The sequence below is a fragment of the Sarcophilus harrisii genome, chromosome 1 (assembly GCF_902635505.1).
Source record: "Sarcophilus harrisii chromosome 1, mSarHar1.11, whole genome shotgun sequence".
In the NCBI taxonomy this organism is placed as follows: Eukaryota; Metazoa; Chordata; class Mammalia; order Dasyuromorphia; family Dasyuridae; genus Sarcophilus; species Sarcophilus harrisii.
The window spans coordinates 11,272,683-11,290,183 of NC_045426.1; the positions used below are offsets into that span (position 1 = coordinate 11,272,683).

General features: G+C 44.8%; 1 protein-coding gene across 1 annotated transcript in view; it reads right to left on the bottom strand.

The window, feature by feature from the left end:
- The window catches only part of ERC2 (ELKS/RAB6-interacting/CAST family member 2), a 981,774-nt gene that overhangs the window by 87,625 nt on the left and 876,648 nt on the right, over positions 1–17,501 (bottom strand).

Sequence of the window (17,501 nt, forward strand, 5' to 3'; positions counted from 1 at the left end):
TAGTGTCAACCACATACAAGTTGTTACTAAAGGCGTTAGAAATACAAAGGTGGACTGGGAAGAGTCTGCAGCCTGAGGAAATTTTTAGAGCCAAGTCAAGAGGATCACCTCAATATATCTGGGTCCTGATTGGGAAATGCAAAGGCTGCCTCACCTGCACCATAACTCACTCAAGAGGAGTCTGGAGTTTCCTGGAGAACATGACTCATCTATCCCCAAGAAAGAGAGAAATGCATTTCTGGCAAGGCTAGAACAGGGTGCTAGGGCTAAGTCAGAAGATGTGAGACTCACGAGAGCAGAAGATTAGACCTAGAAGCAGTCTTTGATATTGTCTGGCCAGACATGTCAAATACAACAGAAGTCACTGAACTATATACAAGGATCTCCACACTCAGAAAGATGTTTCTATCTGTGTGTGTGTGTGTGTGTGTGTGTGTGTGTATAATAAAATGTAATACCATAATATGTCTAATTTTATATGTAGTTACAATAAATATATTGTTTTATGGCCAAAAAAAGAGCATTGAGAAAACAATTACCAATTACTTCTCCTTGTCATTAGAGAATAGATCTAGATACTCATGTCATAAGTAGATGATGGCGATGGTCTAATATAATGGATAAGCATTATATATATATATATACATATATATATGTATGTATGTGTATATGTATATATCTTATCTCTATATGTATATGTAGATAAATAGATATGTAGGGATATTATAAGTGTTTATGTACATGTGTATATATATGCATACATAATTTTTATATGTTATATATATATACATACATATATATACATACATATATACATATATATATATATATACAGAAATATATGTATATTATATATATAATATATATATGAAACTAATGCACCAACACATTGAGATGAGAAGATTTACATTTTAATCTGCTTTGGGCCACATCTGGAAGTATTACGGCCCACATGCAGGCCATATGCCAGGTGTATGACTTCTGATATTTCCCAATATTCCATTTTACAGATGGGTAAATTGAGCACCAGACAGGGTCATGGATACTAATTTCAGAAGACTGAGAGCTGGAGAAGATAAGCTGGGCCAATTCCTTCATTACACAATTAAAGAAAAGAAGGAGACGTGTTCAAGATCCCACAGGTAAAAGAATCAGGGTGGAGTCACAGGTTTGGTGCTCATCCACTACACTGGACGATCACTTTCAAGGGGCATGAATGATGACGCAGTGGGTATCTAGCTTCCCTCTCCAAAAACAAGGAGAAATCACTGGGAATTATTTCCTCAACACATTTTATCACAAAACAATTTTAATCCTGGGGAACAACCTTAGTTTTCTCTCCCTGACACAGAAGCCTGTAGCATACCTAGCTAGGGGGAGATGGGGGGGCAGCACAGAACTATAGCACAGGCCATGGCTGCTGGAACATGATGATTGATTTTATTCCTTCTTCTGTGAGTGAGGAGACAATGTGCTTGCTTTTTTCTGACTTGCCAAAGGCCAGGCTAAGTGAGGCTCAAGGGTTACGAATGGAAATGTGAATGTGGCAATACTGATGCACGAGGATCTATTTCCTACATGGGATACTGGCGTCTTCCAGCAAACAAGTGGGACAAAGCTGTGTGAAATAGATATGTGGCCTTTCTCTGTGAGACAGAACCCTAAAAATCCTACACAGTAACCCATTTTCTGGTTTAAAAGGCATAGTCCTTGAAGGCTAAGAAAATTTTCCTATTGAATAATCAAACTACATAAAATAAAGTAACAGTCATTAAAAACTAGGAATCTAAACTGGAGACTCATTGCAAACCATGAACCTTTTTCTTAGATATTCTTTGGAGCTAAGGAGCGAATACAACTTCACCATCTCAGAGCTGGGAGGGAGAAATCCACCATCTTCTCATGATTAAAAAATTAATTCCTTTTAATAGAATTTGGAGTGGAAAAGGACTTGAAAAATCATCTTAGCCCAGAGGCATTAAACAGTGGTGACAAATGGCTTACAACACTCCCAAGAGGGCCCCAAACCAGATTAAAATGCATTTCTTATTTGATTCTAATGTGCTGATATATCAATTAAAAAAAAGAGAGAGAAATCCATAAAAATACTGTTTTCTAAGTCAATATGTGATCCACAGGGACTCTTCTGTACTGTTTAATGGCCTTGTCTAAGCTTGATACTACCAATCTACTCAAATTGCTTCTTTTTGCAAATAAGGAAACTGAGGCCCAGATTAGGTAAAGGATTTTCCCTAATAAATAGCAGTATCATCCTTCACTTTAGTTTGAATCAAAAAAAAAAAAAAAGATTCAAAGATCAAGATTCATAAAGACTTGCAAAACTCCTACTCTGTGCTGGGCCTGGAGTGGAGAGCAAGGGACCCAGAAGCAAAAACAAAGTTGTCCCTAAGCTCAAAACGTTTATATTCTGCCAGAGGGGAAAAAAAAGTGATATGTGTAAATATAAAGAAATACAAAATAAAGATTTCTGCAGATACCAATGTGGATTCCATCTCCTCCCAATCAATCCACTCATCAGCGAGCATGGATGAAATGCCTACTGTGGGCCAGGTACTGTTCCAGCTGCTTAGGGATGCACAGGGGCCTGCCCTCAGAGAGCTTACAGTCTGTTGGAGGGAATATCACATATTCTTGGAAGGGACTATAGATAACAAAATTAAGTACAAGACACTAGCTCCTGAGGATGAGAGGAAGGCTTCCTTTTAGGACAGAGGCTAGAAGGAAGCCGGAGTTTCCAAGACAGGAAAGATAAGGAGGGAGGGTATTGGGATGATGTGGATGTTCAAAGGCACTGAGGAGCCATCTTGTATATGAGGAAGAGCAAGACGGCCAGAGCTCCCACATCTTGTGGCTTTACTCTCTTTTTTTGCCAGTTTCTGACCCTTCCTGAGAGCCTTCTCTCTTCAGCTTTACCAGGGGCTAAATCTGGCCTGATCCAATCTTTACAAGGGCATTGAAGTGGGAAGCCAGGAGGACAAGGCAAGCATCTGGCTCTGATGTCAGGGGATGTGGGTTCAAATTCCACCTCCATCCCATGAGCCGTGTGACCTTACCCAAGCCTCATCACAGCACTAGTCCTCAGTTTCCTCAACTATATGACGAAGGGATTAGCGAGAGACCCTCTATGCTGCCATGATTTGTGACCTTTCTGGGTCTCAGTTTTCTCAGGATGAGCTGGATGGCCTCTGCAGTCCTGGCCAGCTCTAGACAGATGACCTTCCGTGTGACCTTAAGGGAGTATCTTAACCCGCTTAAGGCTCAGTTTCCTCATTTGTAAAGTGGTTTGGCTTGGATGGGCCCCAGAGGTCCCTTCTGGCTCTCAATTTACATTCCTAGCTGAGGTAACCTTTCCATTCTTCAGTTTCCTCATCTGAATTACAAAGGCCTCTGAGGTCCTCTGAGCTCCAGATACAAGAACCATGATCCTCCTTGCTCTCCCAAGTCCCTCTTAGTTACACAGCAGAAAAAGGTGTGGTGCTCGAGGGCCCCTGGATTCCCTTCAGAGTTCAGACAGATGTCCCTAAATGCTTTAGCTTTTAGATTTCTCAGTTTCCCCTGCGTATAATGGAGCATTGGCATGGCCCTCTTCTCGGGGCCCTTTCAGCTCTAAATCTATGATTCCATAAAGGGGAGGGAATTGTAAGGGGCTGGGGCAGAGAATTCCCCAGGACTTCTTCGTCCCCTCCCTCAGAGTCTGGAGCCTCCCATCTCCCAGACCTGGAGAGAGAAGCCTCCAAGGTCCAGTAAATCCGGGGCTCGGGGAGTCGGGCCCCATCTGGATCCCCATCGGCGGAGCACAGACAAGACTTCTCCTTCATTTCCGATGCTTCGCCGGCCTGTGTGTTAATCAGAACAAGAGGCTGGCCCCTCGGCCCGCTGGCCTCCCCGCTGGGTTATGGCTCACCCTAGTAGGTTTATGGCCCTCACTGCTGGCCCCCTTCCTGGCTTCTTTATCCCCTGCTTCCTGCTCCACCGCATGATGTCAGAAAACAGTGGTCAGGGCGGCGGTGACATGAGTTATTAGCATCAGCGCTACGGAAGACCACAGGGGCCTGGCTGCCCGGAGGCTCTGCCCAGACCTCCTCGGGAATTGTAGCAGCTACATGCGAACTCACTTTACCACCTCCTGGCCCCCCACCTTCAGGCCCCCTCCCCGGCTGGTGGGGGTGGGGACACAGGGAGGCCTCTGCAGGCAGATTTCCGAGGCAGGCGATAAAAGATGAAAAGGGGACACAGAGGAACCGGCCCTCGTCCTGGGCCCCACAGCCAGCCTTCCAGAGTCCCCTGCCCGATGCTGCGCCCGCCCAGCAGCCTCCCTCTCCTAACTGATTAAAAGAAAGGGGGAAGGGAGGGGGAGGGGAGTCCCCATTTCCTGAAGCTCCATGCGTGTTATGTGTTCAGATTTCTCCAAGTTCATGAACTGCTGTGAAATTTAAGCCAGCCTCGCTTCCCCCCTGTAATGCTCCTTTTTAATTCCTCCCCCTTCCTCCCCATTCCTAAGAGCTCAGGGGAGATAAGGAGAATTTATGCCACTTGAAAGAAACTTCCCATAGATCTCCAAACAAAAGGGCACCAAGAATCAGGATAAAGGCGAGCCGCAAGGATATGGCCTGGCAATCCACCTCGGGGGTGGGTGTTTGGGCATCTGGGGGCACTTCTGCCCCAGCTGCCAACCAGAACAGGGTCCACGGCCAAGTGTCCGCCCCCGGGAGCCCCTCGGCCACTCCTGGTGTTTGGACAACACCAGCTCCCCATGGTCACAGCCTTTGAGGTAGGTCAATGGTATGGGCCAAAGGGAGGACGTTTACAGCTTCAAACACACGCCAAAAGGCCGCCCGGCCGCACAATAGAGTGGCCGGCGACTGAATGCAATCCTAGTGGAGAAATGCAGGCTGGGAGAGGCAGGGGATGCCCAGGGAGCACTAACATGGGCGTTGGTTCTGGGATCTAGAGATCAGCCATTGGCTCTATTATTGGCTGGCTCTCTTGGGCCCCGGGTCCTCAGTTATAAAACGAGTCCTTTGGAGCTCTAGATTCTCTGATCGCTGATCCCTCAGGACACTTCTTTTCACGGCCCTGGAAGCAAAAGCAAAAATGAGATCTTGTCCCATGCAGGGGGCATCGTGGACAGGGACAGAGCTGGCTCTGCAATCAGCAAGGCCCGATTCCAGCTTGATTCTGACATTTGCCAGCTGGGCAGTCCTGGCAATGGTGCCCGGCCTCTGTTTGCCTCAGTTTCCACATTTGTCAAAGGGGAATAATAACAGTGCCCACCATCCAGGTTCTTATCAGTGTCTGCTGGCTTCTTTTTGTTGTTGTTTTTCTCTCAGGCTGTGATTCTGCTTGAGCAGAGAATTCTCTTTGCAAATACAGATTGGCAACTGACCTGAAACTTAGGATCTTACTCCTACTCAGGCAGCAGGGAAAAGGGGACTGAGTGTTATTCCCAGAGGTAGGAACACCTGGGTTCAAAACCCATCTCCAGTCCTTCCTGGCTGTGTGACTGTGGCGGAGTCACTGACCTTGGCAGCCACCCCCGGGCCACTCTCTAAGACAATCGTGTGTCAGAGATGTTGGGGATGTATCTCAGCGGACATTTTTCACCAGAAATACTCCGCACCAGTGAAATCGGTCAGGGGGAAATGACACAGGAAACAGGATTTTTAGCTTTTTGGCTCTCAGGTGCTTTAAGTGTTGTCTGGGATTCTCTATTGCCCGTGATCTGTCAATAAAACATCACGGAACTCTTATTACATTGGCCTGGGAAGCAAGACTAGCCCCCACGGTGTGGGTTAGCCAAGTCACGGCTGACTTTCTCAATCACGTCTGACATGTTGCTGGGCGTATCGGACCTGCGGGATATTCACATCTGTGTAATAATGGGCTGCGCGCTAATGAGCGTTCACCCTATCCAGTCAATCTGCCCTTAGACAAGTGGATCTGCAGCTTCCTCATCCAGCTGCTGATTCCAGTTCTTCTTCCTACAGAAGGAGAAGGCATACCTGTCAGAGAGGGCCGGCGGGCCCGGTGAAATACACAGCCGACACTGTGGGAAAGCGCTCGGTTCCCTTGCCGAGCCCCAGCTGGTGTGTACCCCAGGAGTGATTCATTCCATCAGCCGAGCCACAAGTCAGCAGACAGCCCATCTGCCGTGGAACACATCTTCAACCTTTCACAAGCTCGGGCTCGGGCTGTGATTTAATATTCTTCACTCGGGGAGCCGCAGCTTCTCGGCTGAAAAAAGGTTAATTCCTACATAGCTCCACAGTCCGATGCGAGATACTGTTACACTTCTAGGAAATCAGAATGTCTTTTAAATCCCGCTTCAAGTATCCACACATTCCGAGCTAAGCTGCGATGCTTAATTTAATATCTGAATGGCAGTCATCGGGATTGGAAACAGTCGGGGCCACAGCCGCAGGGCCAGCAGAAAAGAATTCAGAAGGTGATATAATAGGTTGGAGAGATGATGAGTGTACGGTGGAGAGGAGGCAGGGAGAGAGCGAACACACACACACACACACACACACAATGACCGCATTTGCCAGAACCTAAAGTAGACACTGTGGAACAGCCTCTAAGCGCGCTCTCTCTCTCTCTCTCTCTCTCTCTCTCTCTCTCTCTCTCTCTCTCTCTCTTTCTCCTCCTCTTCCTCCTCCTCCTCTTCTGCCTCTTCCTTCTTCTTGTTCTTCATCTTCTTTCTTGTTCTTCATCTTCTTTCTTCTTCTTCTTCATCTTCTTTCTTCTTCTTCTCCTCCTCCTCCTCCTTCTCCTCTCCCTTTCTTTCCCCTTCCTCCTTCTCTCTCTCTCTCTCTCTGAATTCTACAGAAGTGATAGGCTGTCAGTTGGAGCACAAATGTTTAGATATCGCAGGAAAATGGAAGTTTTATGATTTTGAAAAAAGAATATCAAAAGGCATAGGATTATGGCCTTGCTGAAAACAATTGGGACGAGGATGGAGTTTTTAACAATGATAATAAGAACTTTTCAACCCAAAGCGATACAGAAGCAGGAAAAATGGTGGAAACCCAGAAAGACTGATTTCCTTTCCAAATTTCAGTGCTTGAAATTTAGTCATCCATCAATAACATCTTGTAAGAAGTTACTATGCTCCAGGTATTATGGGAATGTTAAGCCATGGAGGTACAAAGAGAGGCAAAAGACAGCCCCTGTCCTCAAGAAGCTTCTAATGAAAAAGACAGCAAAGCAAACAAATAGGGACAAACAAGTTTTGTTGTTTTGGTAAATAACAGGATAAATAAACATTAATCAATAGCTAAATGGCAGAAGAATTAAAGGGATTAGGAAGAGTTTTCTGTAGAAAAGGAATGTGATCACTTGAGATTTTAGTTGGGACTTAAAGGAAACCAGGGAAGCCAGGAGACAGAGAGGATGAGAAAGAACGTTCTAGGTCTGGGTTTCAGTCAAAGAAAAGACCAGAGTAAGGTAATGGAGTGTCTTATTTCTGAAACAGCCCAGAGGCCAGTATCACTGGGTCAAAGACTATGGTGGAGATCAAAGTGAAAGAAGACTGGAAAAGGAGGAGAGGGCTAGGGAGTGAAGAGTTTTTGAAAGTTAAGCGGAAGATTTTGTATTTGATTCTGGAAGCAGTCAGGAGGCACTGGAGTTTATTGAGTGGAGGAACAGCTGACATGCTCAGACCACCTTGGTGGGAGTGTCTAGGTAGCACAGTGGATAGAGCACCAGCCCCAAAATCAGTTCAAATCTGTCCTCAGATACTTAAAACTGTCTAGCTGTGTGACCCTGGGCAAGTCACTTAACTCTAATTGCCTCAGCCAAAATAATAATAATAATAATAAATAACTTTTGGTGGCTAAATGGAGGCTGGATTGGAGCTGGGGAGAGATTAAGGGCAAATTTACTCTCCAGCAGCTACTGCAATAATCCAGGGGTGAGGTAAAGAAAGCCTGAATTACAGTGTGGCAGTGTAGAGAGAAGGAGACATCTTGGAGAGATGTGAACTCTATAAGCCTTCCCAATAGATTGGCTATGGGGGTGAGAGATGATTAAAAGTCCAGGAGGACTCTTAGTTTGTTAGCCTGAGGGCCTGAAAGGAAGATAAAGAAGAGAGGAGAAGATCGGGGCTTCAGGGGAAAAGAGATTAAGTTCTGTTTTGGAAATGTTTAGCTTAGGATGTATATTGGACATGCAGTTCAAAATATCTAGAAAGCAGCTGGAGATTCAAGATTGGAGGTCAACAGACAAGTTGGGGCAGGAGAAGTAGATCTGAGATTCATCATAGAAATGCTAATTAAAGCCATGAGACCTGATGAGATCACCAAGTGAAGTGCCCTTGTGGGAAAAGGAGAAAGGGCCCCAAAGGGAATCCTGGGACATCTATAACTAGAGGTCATAAATTAGATGAGGCTCTAGCAAAGTAGCCTGGGAAGGAGGGGGCAGGAGGAGATGGGTAGAAGGAGAACCAGGAGAAATCAGTGTCCTAAAAACCTAGAGAGAAGGGAGTATCAGGAAGAAAGTGATCAAAGTTCTGTAGAGAGTTTGAGGAGAATGAGGATTGAGGAAAGGCCATTGGGTTGGACAATGAAGAGATCTGTGCATCTTTGGAGAGAAGTTTCAATGAAATGAGAAGGTCAGATTGTAAGGGACAAGGAAGACACTAAGAGGAGAGAAGGTGGAGGCAGCAGTGTAGAGGCCTTGTCCAGGAGTTTAACTGCAAAGGCCAAAGGGATATGAGGCAAGAGTTAGTAGAATGGCAGGAGAGAGTGAGGGTCCTTTGGGGATGGGGAGGCAGGCCATAGTTGTAAGCAGGAGGGAATGTGCAAGTAGAGGGTAAGTGAATGAATAGATGTGGCAGAGGAGGCAAACGGGAGGAGGTGGCAGAGTGGAATAGGATCACTTGACCAGGTTGGTCAGGAACAAGGTGACCTCATCATGGGAAATGGGTAAAAGAGAGAGGAACAAAGGGAACTTGAGTGAAAGGAGGGGGAAGGAAGATAAGGAGTTTCTTCTGTAAAATAAGAGGCAAAGGTCTCGGCTCAGAGAGTGGGTGAGCAAGGAGCCGGGGAAGCTTGAAGAGGGATGAGAAGGCTGGGGAGAGCTGACGTGGAGAGTGGAAGACTGAGAAGGACTGTTCAGCAGCAGTGATGGCCCAGTTGAGGCTGTGTAACCTCCATTTGTGGTGGACCCAGTCAAGGTTTACCACCTTCATTCAGCAGTGAGTGTGTAAGAGTGGAGGTCCCAAAAGGTGGCAGTGAGCCAAGGCTGAGGCTTGGTTGGGTGCTATCAGTGAGAAGGGGGCTTGAGATTCAGGAGAGGATGACCACATAGAGGCAAATTGGTTCACCAAAGGGCCAAGATGGGGAAAAGAAGAGAGTAACTGTTTAATCTATGTTGTATTGTTAGGGAGGAAAGAGAGAGGGAGAGAGAAAATTTTGAAACACAAGGTTTTCCAGAGGTGAATGTTGAAAACTACCTTTTTAGGATTTGGGAAAATAAAATACCCCTGGAAAAAAAAAGAGTAGGCTGGTTAGAGAAAGGGGGTGGCCTGGGAGAGGATTGAGGGGTTGAGAGATTGGGGGTCATAGTGGATAAAGATAATGTTTGGCAAAGGGAGTCATAGGGAGCACTGAAAACCTAATCAATTATGGTGTTTAATTCAAAAACATGGTACATATCCCTCTAGTTCCTTAAAATCACGTCTCCAAATTAAAATATGGTGATTGTGTTCAGGAAGGGCATTTTGGCAAGATGGGACTCAGGAAGAGTTCTGGCCTCATGTTGTCACACCTGAAATGTCCCAGCTCCTCTCCTTTCTCTACTACCATCAGTACAACTCTTGACTTCTCTTAACCCCAACTTTCCTCATCTGTAGAGCTTGAGCTCATGAGTTCCAAGCTTCCTTCTTGCTCTAAAACTAGGATTCTCTGACTATGCCATCCATGCTCCCCACCTTCCTCATACCCATGTACCTGAAGGCACCAGCTGGCCTGTTCTAAATGGACAATTAGTGACAGACTATTTCCTCTCAGGACTGAGCTTTGGGGAAATCAGTTGAGGGGGGCTTAACTAGTCAATTCTCTTTCCAACATCCAACCATAGCTCCTTGTCCAACTCTAATTCCTTATTACAGTGGGAAAGTAAAAACAAAAGAGAAAACTGGATATTCCAAGTAGAATGCATTATAAGAAGGCGATGGGATGGAGTTTATTCATAATAATATTGATGGTAAAGGCAAAGTACTCTCTGGTTATTAATGGGGTAGTATAGCCTTGGGCAGCTGGAAACTACAGGTAAAAAATTTATCCACAATCTTTTACAAAGCCCTTACTATGTTAGGCCCTGGGCTGGCTTTCTTGTATGAGGAGTCCTGATGATGAATCCTCTTCTGTGGGCAGCACGACACAGTGGAAACGATGCTCCATTTGGAGTCAGAGCATCTGGCTTGGAATTTCAGCTTTGCTACCTACTATTTGTATGGCCCCATTTAATCTCTCTGGGCTTCAGGCAATCTGCAAGATGAAAGAATTTGACTAGATGCCTCAGAAGGCTTTCCTGATCTTCTATGCTCCCTCATCCTCCAAAAATCATGGAATGAAAAAGGAAACTACCTACTCTAAACCCCCATGCCCCAAATACCTGCTTCTGAAAAGGGTCTGCTGCACTTGGTAGTTAGACATATGGGCTCCCCAGGATGGCGAGCCTTCAAGGTATGTCAATGATGAGGGCCAAGGGGAGGCGATTTGATAGAATCTTTCCTAGAATTTATTTATGTTATATCAAGGGAAAAGGTAAGAGGGCCTGTGATCATCCACATGATAATGTATCTTTAGGGATATGTAAGCTATAACAAACAGAAGCAGTAAGACTATTCCAGCAGGAAGCTACCAAAACAATAAGAATGAGAAGCAAGGAGTAGATGAAAGGAAAAAAAAAAGGACTGGGAAAATGGTAGAAGGGTCCTCCAAAGGAGTAAACCTGCTACAAAAGGAAGAATTGTGTTCGCCGGGACATGTGGGATGGGATGTCCCTTGCTAAATGATGGGATTCCCAACAAGTGAATAGTCAAGCAAAAGGAAGCTCCGGCATCTCTCCTTCTCTTCTGTTGGACTTCTCACATGTAAAAAGCTAGCCACTGAATATGAATCTCATTGAGGGACTGTCTTTTTTTGTTGAGGCAATGGAGGTTAAGTGATTTGCGCAGGGTCACACAGCTAGGAAGTATTAAGTGTCTGAGGCCAGATTTGAAACTCTGGTCCTCCTGACTTCAGGACCAGCACTCTATCCACTGGACTATCTAGGCACCTCTGGGATGTCTTCTTCTTAACACAATCAAAGTCTTTATCTTGGCCCGTTTCTTGGCATCTAGAACAATGAGATTGGTTTACTGTAGGCAGTTGGTAAAAATCCACTCAAATAACTTCTGGCATAGCTGTTCTGCCTTACTTATTCTTGGTCTGTCTGAGTAATCGTATCCTTGAGAAGAATAGAGGGAAAACTGCTCCAATAAAGAGAAACTTTCCAGGTGTTGTGTTAGGTAACAAGGCATGAAAGAAAAAATTAAACAGTCCCTGGCTTTAATGAGTAAATAAAATATATCAATGTAAGATTTATATTTTATATATAAATAAAATATAAATCTTACATTGATAGAGAGAAATGAGATGTACACTTACAGGTAAATATAAGATTACATCCATCTATCTATGTAGAATCCATACACACACACACACACACACACACACATATATATATATATATATATATATTTAAACGTATATGTGTACATACACACATAATACAATGTGAAGGGGAAAGTGTGTTTCAGTTAAAAAATTAAAATTAGTTTAAAAGTCTAGTAAAAGTAATTGGGGGGGGGGAGAGAGATACCATCAGCTGGAGCTATTAGAAATAAGGGTCACATAGCTTGAAAGAATCCAGAAATAACAGTAAGGACATTGGCTTTGGAGAAGGGGGATCCAGATTTAAATCCCAATTCCAATGCTCACTATCTGTGTGACTGAAGCAAGTTACTTGCCCACTTTGAAATCAGTTATCTAATTGGCAAAATGAAGAAGTTGGATGAAGACAGTGTTGGAAGCTTCCTTCTTTCCCCAGCTCTGTGATCCTATGATTCAGAGAGTCACAGGTAAGAAGGGACCACATTCTAGGTGTGAAGAACAGCTTGTGCAAAGGTCCGATGATGGGAAATGCAGTGTCGGGTATAAAAAAGAGCAGAGCAGAATGTCTGGTCGGCTCATTGTGCACACAAAAGGGGAAAATGGGCTGTAGTCTGCAAAGGTGTCTAAAGGCAGATTGTGAAGGGTTTTCCAAGACAAGTAGAGCAGTTCATGTTTTATCCTAGAAGTAAGTTGATTATATTTTATCCTATAGGGAATCGGGAGCCGTTGGAGCTTCATGAGCAGAAGAGTGACGTAGTTAGACATTAGCTCTGGGACGATCACTTGGGCAGCTTCATGTGGTGATTGATTCAGGGAGAGCGAGCACCCCTACATGATACTGGGGACTGTCTTGAGGGACAAGGAGAAAGTCAGAGATGTCAAACTTGCTGCTGCAAGTTATGTTAACATAAGCCAGAGCGTGATCTGAAAGCCGATTAAAATCTCATTGGGAAATGTTTAATAAATTAAGTAAAAATGCAGTGCAGCCCAGATAATGCTCATCTGTGGTTTTCTAGGTCAGTCTACTGGCTGCAGGGATCTGCCTCTATTTGAGTTAGACAACACTGCTCTACAGCTTTGTAATCTCCCATAGGAGACTTGTAGCACCTCCCAGAAAAGCATGCTGGGTGAAGCGCTGGGTGATGGAATACGGTCCTGGGATCCAAGCATCTTGGAGCTGGCTCCGTTACTAACTGCACTTGGTGGAATTATGGAGGCCAAGTGGAAAGAAAGATGGCGGTGGAGAAATGTCTAACTAGAAAAGCAATATGAACAATTGAGAGTGAGAGCTGGTAGAAGCCACTGACATCAAGGAAATGTACGAGAACGCCAAAGTTCTTTGGGCAGAGCTCCCGTAGCAAACCGATGACAGGACATAGGGATGAACGATCTGAAATTTAAGTGGGAAGAGATCATCTAGTCTACCTCCTTCTTTTTAAGGAGGTGAAGCGAGTTGTCCAAGATCCCACAGTAGAAGATATGGAGTAACACTAAGGCTGGATCTTCTGATTCCCAGTCACAGAGGACGGGCAGCCATGGATGTGTTTGAGTACCTTCAGAGAGAAGAAAATCCACATTGATAAGGTCATGGGTGTCTCAGAGTGCTGGAATGGCCCAGAGGGCGTTATTTGTTACGTCTTCGCCTTCGGAACTGGTTGAATCATTTTGGTGATGGACAGACAGATGCTGTTTTCCCTCCTAAGCCTTCCTGAAATGATTCCACCCAGATAGGCTGTTTGTAGCAGGAGGAGGCGAAGGTTGGCTGGCTTGTGTCAGAATCCCGGCTCCTCTCCAGGAGATGTGGAAAGTGCATGGTGGGGAAAGAGAGACTCATTTGGAAGGTTAACATAAGCCAGAATGTGGCGGCTCTTCAGTGGCCGGGCTCCGATTGACAAGGGATACTCCGACAGCAAATTGGAATTGTCCATTTAGCACTCAGCCTTCTCCTTCGCGAGAGAGAGGGGGGCTCTCTAAATGGAGGCCTGCTCTCCGGCAGAGCCAAGCCGCTGATTTTTATCACAAAGACAACAGATAATGAGAAGCAGATCAGTCGACAAAATACCTGGCCAGCTAAAAACCCAGATAGGGCCTTGCTCGGGCTTGGCCGGAGCTGTCTGTTTGCTTTGGAAAGTTTAAGAGGCAGCCCTTTGAGATGGCTGTTGTGAGTCAGACCCTTGACATGAAATCCCAGTGGTGACATCCAGCCACATCCCAGAGGCTCAGAGGGTCTTGGAGACAAATAGGGCCGTCTCTATAGCTGTTTGACTTGTAAACGAGGCAGCATTTAGCAGGACACTGAAGAGTTTCAGGACCCAACCTCTGCAATTTCCATTTTTAGTTCCGAGAGATTTTTCATGAGAAGTTACTCACAGACATAAGTGGTCCAGAGAGGGAGAGGAGTTTATACTGGGCGAATCGGGGAATATTACTTGTCATCTTTTAAAGAGATCTCTCCTCAAACGAATTAAAATAAGATCTTCACTCCTTTCCATGAGCAATGAGTCTCCCATTTCTTGATTTTTTTTCTTTGCAGTTTCCTTTTCTTTTTTAGGGAGGGGTTACCCCACCTTCAGTTTTTCAGTAGATTGTCTTCCTATAATCCTTCCTAATCAAATAAAACCATAACTAGATGACCAAGTCCACAATGGTACAACTCAAGATCTCACTGTTGCCTCGCAGAAATAATTGTGTGCTCCTAAGAAGCATCCAGTCTTTCAAAAAGGGAATTTGGGGGCTGGAAATTAGAGATTGGGCTTTTTGCTTAGACATTTCCACCTTTCCCTCAAGAGCTCAGACTTTGGCAAGTTTTCACAAGCAGTCAATATTCAATTTTAGATTTTTATATAAAGTTACAATTTGTTAATTATAAATTGATTGCTACAATGATATGGAATTTATCAATCAATCATCTCCAAGCATCGATTGAGCACTTAGTGTGTGTCAGGCACCATACTAAGTGTAGGGAATACAAGGAATTCAAGGGGCTCTCAAAGCACCTAAGGAAGTTGGATGCATCGACCACATTGGTAAGACAAGGATCCCCCAAAAGAAATGGAAAGGGACATGAAGAGAATGAACAGATTGCCCCATATTCCAGGTTATGGAGATGATATGATCATGATAATTATCCAGAAAATAAGTGTATGATCTCAAAATCAGATGGGCTGGGTATGCAGCAAAAAAAGAGCTCTGAGGGGCTCCCTTATCCAATAAAAGAGATGGCCATCTCTGTTCCGAATGACTTGACGTGACCTAGAAAAACAGGGAAGTTTCATGGGCATGAAAGATCCCCAAGTATACACAGCTGGTCCCTGCTTTGATGATGATAAGCAAAGATGAAGAAGAGGAATATAGAAGCCAAACAGTCTTTCTGAAAAACATTGAAAAATGCTTGTTTTCCCCTGCCTCTTCCAACAAAGGCTAGGAAGGATTTCAGGGGCTTTACAATTGGCAGGATCTTATTACTGGGTTTCCCAATACGAGGGCTGGGAGCCCTAGAACTTTGATTCAGGACAAGTCCTTGCTCCAGGGCCAAGAGGCCTGGGTGGACAGATTCTGGTGGTGATCTTGGGAGAGAGGGAGGCAGCAGAGGCTGCCTGTTTTATTGAAAGGACAGAGGAAGAAAGGAGACCTTGAGATTTTCCAAAACAAACAGAAGATGCAGAAGATAAATGAGGGTATAAGGACAGACAGCTCGGTGTCATGGAAGAAGTGACCTGGGAGCCAAGAAGGCTCCTGCCCCTGAGATTGGCTAGCTGTGCCTGGTCAAATCATGAGTTCTCAGTCTCAGTTTCCTCTTCTGTAAAATGGAGGTAGCACCTCTTTAAAAGTTATTGGGGGACTTATATGAGATCTCTGAGGTCCTTAAGACAAATTACACAAAGAACAGAAATTAAGGTGAAAATACTATGTTGTTGTGACCCACATTCAGTTCCCAGAGCTCTCTCATTCATTCTCTCTCTCTCCCCCTCTCTTTCTCTCTCTCTCTCTTCTCTCTCTCTCTCTTTCTTATCTCTCTCTCTCTCATGTGTGTGTATATATATATATATATAAAACCGCCCTCTCTTTTTTCTCTCTCTTTCTCTGGGTACAGGTGACTTTCTCCATCACAAGTCTATTGGAATTAGTCTGAATCCCTCATTATTGAAAAGAGCCACATCCCTTCTTTCAACAATGAGATGTTTCAGGCCAATTCCAATGGCCTTATGATGATGAGAACCATCTATACCCAGAGAGAGTATACAGCCAGAGTGGGAACTGAGTGTGGATCACAACATAGCATTTTCACTCTTTTTGTTAGTTTGTTTGCATTTTATTTTTTTCCTTTTTGATCTAATGTTTCATTTGAAGCAAGATAATTGTATAAATATGTATGCATATATTGGATTTAACAAATATTTTTACCATGTTCAACACATATTGTCTTGCTTGTCATCTGGGGAGAAGGTTGGGGAAAGGAGGAGAAAATTTGGAATACAGGGTTTTTTGCAAGGGTCAATGTTGAAAAATTATCTGTGCATATGTTTTGGAAACAAAAAGCTTTAATAAAAAAAAAAAGAAAAAAGAAAAGAGCCATGTCCATCAGAATTGAGCATCACATAATTTTGCTATTGCTGTGTACATTGTCCTCTTGGTTCTTCTCACTTCACTTAACATCAGTTCATGGAAGTCCTTCCAGGCCTAAATGCATTTTCAAGCATTTATATAGACAAGAGGACTGGACCTTTATTTCTCTTGTATAAAGAACTCCCCAATAATAAACTCCCTCTATCGATACAGTCTTAGAGAGTCTCTGTACCTTATAGCCTTAAAAAATTACCTAGAGCAATGGTAAATCACGTCTTGCCCAGACTCACACAGTATGAATCTGAAAGGACATTTGAACCCAGGACTCTCTCTGCTGCTGAGACCAATAATCTATCCACCGTGCTGAGTTTAATCACTGAAGAGCAAGCCCAATGCTACAAATAACACAGAAAGCAGAAACCATGTCTCCCTTGACCACAGTGGCAGCCCAGATGACCTCCCGGTCCTCCCAGACGCCGTATTTGCAAGAATAATTCTCTAGAAAGGGCTAATAAGTCAAGCGGTTGTGTAAGCCCGGGGAACGTCAGTCATTCAAACAATTTGGAGCATCCTTCCAGGAGAAGGAGCCGGAGGAGAAAGGGCTCCACCGCGCAGGGAGGATAAACAGAGATTAAAGGCTGCTTTCAACTGGAGAGGCAGTAAGCCTGAGGAATGTTCAAAGGCTGAGAGAGCCTCCAAATTGGGGGCAAAGGCAGAGAAGGAAGGCCCACTGGAGGGGTGGGGTGGGGAAGCAATTCCCAAGGAAGCCCCCTCAGCTATCCTCACAACGGTCAGGGGAAGGGAGATGTTGGCTCCCCCGCTTCCCACCTTTGCGCAGCCACATCCTTCACCCCAGGAAACAGCAAGTTCTCTTGGGACTGGAATCCAGAACGGTTATTTTGGAGGGGGCATCCAGAAAGGGCCTTCCTTCCCTCACCCCCCTGGAACGCTGGAACCCTGGGACAGTAACCTGACCTTTTAATTCCATGAGTAGCCCAGGCCAGCCCTGGGAATGCTTCTGGTTTGAACCCGAGGGATTCAAGGCCATTCTGGGGAGACTCAGTGGAGATCCTAAGAGTTTAAATGGGGAAGGGTCCACAGAGGCGTCTGGCCCAACACCCTCATTTCTTACAGGCAGAAACAGATCCGGGGGGAAAGTAGTTTGCCCACAGTCACCCAGCCAGTCGTCAGTGGCCCATGAAGGATTGAATCTGGGAGACAAGGCTTGGATCCAGGCCCCAAGTTTTATCGGGG